This window comes from Gossypium hirsutum, chromosome A09, assembly GCF_007990345.1.
Source record: "Gossypium hirsutum isolate 1008001.06 chromosome A09, Gossypium_hirsutum_v2.1, whole genome shotgun sequence".
NCBI lineage: Eukaryota > Viridiplantae > Streptophyta > Magnoliopsida > Malvales > Malvaceae > Gossypium > Gossypium hirsutum.
Window position 1 is genome coordinate 53,530,567 of NC_053432.1, and position 6,161 is coordinate 53,536,727.

Consider the following 6,161-nt stretch of genomic DNA (forward strand, 5'->3'; position numbering starts at 1 on the left):
ATTTCCAAGAAAGATTTGGAGGGGTCACAAGCGGTCCCACTTAAGTTCCAATCTCCTAAACATAATTTATTCAAACATACTAATCCCGAAAATATACCCTAAATCATTTATTTAAAAAGAAAAACAAGAAAAATTAAATATCTGATAAAATGAATTGGATTTGATCCTGTTCAATTTTATCCCTCCAGTAATGTTTTAAACACAGAGCATTGACTCGAAAATTACCTCCCTTACTTTGAAGTTCGACAACTCCGTACGGGTAAACTTGGTGAATCGTAAATAGACCAGACCAACATGATTTTAAATTACCTAGAAAGAATTTTAATCTAGAATTGAATAACAAGACTTGCTGACCTGCTTCAAATTCTCAAACTCGAATGTGCTTGTCATGCCATCTCTTAAGTCTTTCCTTGAGTAATTTGGCATTCTTATATAAGAACATTCAGAATTCTTCTAACTTATTGAGTTGGAGCATCCATTTCTCTTTAGCAAGTTTAAGATCCAAGTTGAGTTGTTAGAGAGCCCAGTATGCTTTGTGTTCTAACTCCAAGGGCAGATGACAGGCTTTCCCAAAAACCAACATATAGGGTGACATCCCTAAAGGTGTCTTCTATGCTGTCATGTAGGCCCGTAAAGCATCATCCAGTCTTTTAGACCAATCTCATTGGTTTGGGCAAGCTACCTTCTTGAGTATACCTTTGATCTCTTTGTTTGCCAGTTCAGCTTGCCCATTCATCTGCGGATGGTAGGTTGTGGCAACCTTGTGCTTCACTCCATGTTTGTTGAGTAACCATTTCAACCATTTGTTCGAAAAGTGAGTCCCTTCATCACTGATGATAGCTCTCGGGGGTCCAAGCCATGTAAACACATTCTTCTGTAAAAACTCATCACAACCTTAGCATCGTTTGTTAGATATGCCTCAACCTCAACCCACTTAGACATGTAGTCTACTACTACTAATATGTACTTGTGACCAAAAGGCAAGGGAAAGGACTGAGAATTCAATACCCCAATCATCGAATAATTCTTCCTCAATGATGTTTTCTCGGGGCATCTTATTTCTTTTGGTGATGTTTCCAACCCTTTGACATCGATCACAACTCTTTACATAAGCATATGCGTCTTTAAATAGTGTTGGCCAAAAGAATCTGGCTTGCAATACTTTGGCCGCAGTACATGTACCTCCGAAGTGTCCCCCACTCAGAGCTGAGTGGCAATGATATAGAATCTTATGTACTTAATCTTCCTCCACGCATCTCCTGAACATTTGATCTGCACACTTTTTAAACAAGTATGGTTTTTCCTAGAAATAGTACTTCACATCATGAAGAAACTTTTTCTTGTCATGATATGTCGTATCAATCGGCATCAAACCACAAGCTAAATAATTAGCAATATTAGCAAACCAAGGGTTATTATGGAAATGATTTACCTTCAGTATGTGTTCATCTGGGAATGTCTCCTAAATGGGTATAAGTGGAGAATTCCCTTCTTGCAGCTCCAATCTGGACATTTGGTCTGTTACTTGGTTTTCTACCCGTTTTCAATCTTGAATTTCTAAATCAAACTCTTGAAGTAGAAGTACCCATCGGATCAATCTCGGCTTAGAGCCTTTCTTGGTAAGTAAATAATTAATTGTCGAATGATCTGTATAGACAGTCACTTTGGTACCTACAAGATAAGATTGAAACTTGTCAAAAGCAAACACAATAGCAAGTAGTTATTTATTTGTTACCGTATAATTCAATTGAGCTCCCGTTAGAGTCCAACTTGTGTAGTAGATGGGATGAAAAAATTTGTTCCTTAGCTGGCCTATGATAGCTCCTATCGCAAAGTCACTTGCGTAACACATAAGTTCAAATGGAAAATCCCAGTTTGGTGTGACTATTATGGGTGCTGAAACTAACTAACTCTTCAAATATTTGAAAGCTCTTAAGCACTCCTCATCAAATTTGAACATCATGTCCTTCTCCAATAACTTGCATAAGGGTTTAGCAATTTTGGAGAAGTCATTGATAAATCTTCGATAGAAACCATAGTGGCACAAAAAGCTCCTAACACCCTTTACAAATGTTAGAGGTGGGAGTTTCTCCATAACATCTACCTTTGCTTTATCTACCTCGATTCTATGTCTCGTTATCCGATGCCCTAGAACAATACCTTCTCGTATCATGAAATGACACTTTTCCTAGTTGAGTATGAGGTTTGTTTCTTCGTATCACCTTAGTACCTTGGCTAGATTGGCTAAGCAATCATCATAAGTGTCTCCAAATACTGAAAAATCATCCATAAACATTTCCAAGTATTTCTCAACCATACTAGTAAAAATAGGCATCATACATTTTTGAAATGTAGTAAGTGCATTACATAAACCAAATGGCATGCGTCTGAATGCAAATGTACCGTATGGGCAACTGAATATTGTCTTGTGTTGATCTTCTGGTGCTACTGTAATCTGATTATACCCCGAGTATCCATTGAGAAAATAGTAATAGTCTCACCCCATTAGTTTATCCAACATTTGGTCCAAAAACGGCAAAGGAAAGTGATCTTTCCTAGTTGCCTTGTTCAGTTTCTGGTAATCGATGCAAATTCTCCATCCCGTAACCATTCTAGTCAGTATCAACTCATTATTCTCGTTCTCAACGACTGTAATACCTCTTTTCTTTGGCACGTACTGGACTGGACCTCCCCATGAACTATCTAAGATGGGATAAATTATACTCTCATCTAACCACTTGATGATTTCCTTCTTTACCTCATCCTTCATGATGGGGTTCAATCTTCATTGTCCATCGATCGTCCCTTTCTTGCCATCTTCCAAGATGATTTTGTGCATGCATATAGATGAACTAATGCAAAAAATATCGGCTATGGTTCATCCAATAGCCTTCTTGAATTATTTCAATACTTGGATGAGTTTCTCGTATTGCTCTACGGTTAATTCCATTGAAATAATCACAGGAAAAATAGAAGCGTTACCTAAATAAACATATTTTAAATGTGAGGGAAGTACCTTGAGTTCTAATTTAGGTGGTTCCTCGATTTACACTTTTGGTTGGGCATAATCTCTATTTTCTAACTCCGAAGATTCAAAGCAAGATTGTGGATTAAATCCTCTTTGATTAGTTTCTAGCAAAGCTAAGTATTCATCCTCCTCTTCATCAGTTGGAGGGTCTGATGTCAAAATTTGCTCCAACGGGTCCTCAACATAGTTAAGTTCTCTTTCCATGATTAATTCCTCTAAATTGGATACTGCGGAACAATCATCAATTGTGTTAGGAAATTTCATAGACTTAAAAATATAAAATGTTACTTGATCATCCTGAACATGCATAGTGAGCTCGCCCTTCTGCGCATCAATAAAGGTTCTTCTAGTTCCTAGGAAAGGCCTTCCTAGAATGATTGACACTTTTTATCTGCTTTAAAGTCTAGAATAACAAAGTCTGCAAGAAAAATAAATTTATTTACACGTACCAATACATCCTCGATTTTTCCTTGTGGATGTGCTAAAGATCGATCTGCAAATTGAAGTGTAACCATTGTAGGTCTAACTTCACCTATCCCTAACTTCCTAAATAGTAACATAGGCATGAACTTGATACTCACACCCAAATCACATAGTTCTTTACCATAATATCTTGCTCTAATGTTGCAAGGTATGGTAAAACATTCAGGATCTTTCAACTTTGGGTGTAGTTTGTCTTGAAGATATGCATTGCATTCCTTTGTCAAGGTTACCGTTTCAAATTCTCCAAGTCTTTGTTTTTTAGATAGGATGTCCTTCATGAATTTGACATAGTTTAGCATTTGTTCAAGTGCTTCAAGCAACGGAATATTGATATGAAATTGCTTGACTACATTTAAGAACTTCTTGAATTGGACTTCTTATTTCTACTTCTAAAGTCTTTGAGGGTAGGGTGGTGGAGGATTCTTTACTGGAACTAGTTGGTTCATCTTCTGGGGCAATTCTACATCTAACGAAGTTGTTAGTATATTAAAATTAACCGATTTAGGGATTACCTTATCAGTTTTTGTAGATTTTGGTTCTGGTGAAACTAGAATTTCAACACTCAGTTGAACTTCCACTGGTTATTCAGCATTAGTTGGCTCCTCTTCAACTTCGATACTGTTGGGCACTAATGTCTTTCCACTGCTTAGTGTCAACGCTTTGCAATGCTCATTCTTAGGGTTCCTCGGATTCTCCGTATCACTAGGCAAAGTACCTTGTGGTCAGTTTTTGAGTTCAGTTGTAGCCTGGCCCATTTAGTTTTCTAGGTTTTTCAATGTACCTGCTTGGCTTTAGATTAAGGCATCATTCTTGACTATGTATTCCTTCAACAATTTTTCTAAGCCATTGGATGGTTGAACTTAAGGTTGTTTCTGAACTTGTTAGGTAAAAATAGGTATCTGGGTCGTTCTAGGTTGGGCGTATGTGTTACTGGGTCCAGCCCCTTAGTTACTCTAGGAGAAATTAAGGTAGGTTCACCACGATGGGTTATAGGAATTAGATTGTAGTCGTTGACTTCCTCGATTTTGGTTTTTGTTACCCATGTAATACATGGATTTTGGGTTTAATGGACATTCTTCTAATAGATGTCCACAGGCTATATTTTCAAATTGATTCGATGGTTGTGCTGTAAAACTATTAAACCCATTAGTGGTAAAATTTTTAAGCATTGAGGAAATCGAAGATACCTGAGATGCGACTAAAGTAAGTGGATCCACTTCAAGTATTCTAGCGACTCATCTTCTTGACGCTGCTCGATTGGTTGGCCATTGATAATTGTTATTGGCAATCCTCTCAATGATTTCATAAGCTTTATTATAAGACTAAGAAATGATAGCACCATTACCAGAGGCGTCCACTACCATCCTCGTGTGAGCATTGAGATCGTTATAAAATGTCTTAAGTTGGATGTAATAAGGGATTCCATGATGAGGACACTTTTGTAATAATTATTTGTACCATTCCCACGCCTCATACAAGGACTCATCATCCATTTGTTGGAAAGTACTGATTTCATTCCTCAACTTAGCATTCTTGCTAGGTGGGAAATACTTCTTGAAGAATCTTTCTACTAACTTTTACCATGTAAAAATGGAATTTTGTGGCAATGAGTTCAACCAGGCTTAAGCTTTGTCCCTTAGCGAATATGAGAACAACTTTAATCGTAGTGCATCTTCTGGTACTCCAGCTAACTTGAAAGAATCGCTCACCTCTATGAGCAGTCTTAAGTGAAGGTGAGGATCTTCGGTAGGCATTCCACTGAATTGGCCTACTGTCTGAAGCATCTAGAAATGACTGGCTTTAGCTCAAATTGTTGTGCCTCGATTTCGAGTCTCCTAATACCCGGATTAAGATCATGAAATACTGGCATGGCATACTATCTCAGAGCTCTATCCCTTCCTCAGCAATAAGGATATCATTTCGAGTAGGGTTTGCTCTGTTTCCATGATTTGAATTTTCATAGTTCATCTCTTTGTTCCTTCTCTGACTTGCTTGTCTTCTTCATTGTCGAATAGTTCTTTAAATCTCAGGGTCTACGAGGAGTAAATCAATAATTCGATCAACACTCATAAACACATGAAACAAACACAAAAAAATTAATTTAAAATTGAATAGAAAAATAAACCAAAATGAAAAATTAACAAATTCACAAAAAATGACTTTTAAAACAGTCCCCAACAACGGTGCCAAAAACTTGGAACGACAGAAATGTGCAAGTGTACACAATCACAAGTAAAAAGTGACAAGTAAATGTTAAGTTATAGTACCCACAGGGACTGTGAAAAGAATTATTTATGAATGCAATTTAAAACACTTAGGTGAAGAAAAATACTTTGATTTGAGGAGGTGATTAAAAATTAGGATTTTCACTAAATAAAACAATAAAATAAAAGTTCCAATGCACAATTTTAAAAGATGATTTTAATCAAGATGACATAATTGTATTAGATTAATTACATTTCTTAACTTAGAATTATTAAACTTCATGTTTATGTTGTTACGAATAAATTTACGGCAACTCACTAATTTTCTAACTTATGAACATACTTACCTACCAAAATCCATTTATCTTTTGACTATATCTCTATGCCAATTCAACCGATTAAACAAATTTTAATAAGAAAATGTGTTAATGCACTCCTGTGCATAG

The 6,161-nt window shown here is 36.5% G+C and overlaps 1 non-coding gene across 1 annotated transcript; it reads left to right on the plus strand.

The window, feature by feature from the left end:
- The first annotated feature begins 4,930 nt into the window (after nt 1–4,930).
- On the plus strand, nt 4,931–5,037 carry LOC121207438 (small nucleolar RNA R71). The gene has a single exon (XR_005902529.1). It is a non-coding gene; the product is annotated as a small nucleolar RNA R71 (small nucleolar RNA).
- The last annotated feature ends 1,124 nt before the right edge of the window (nt 5,038–6,161 follow it).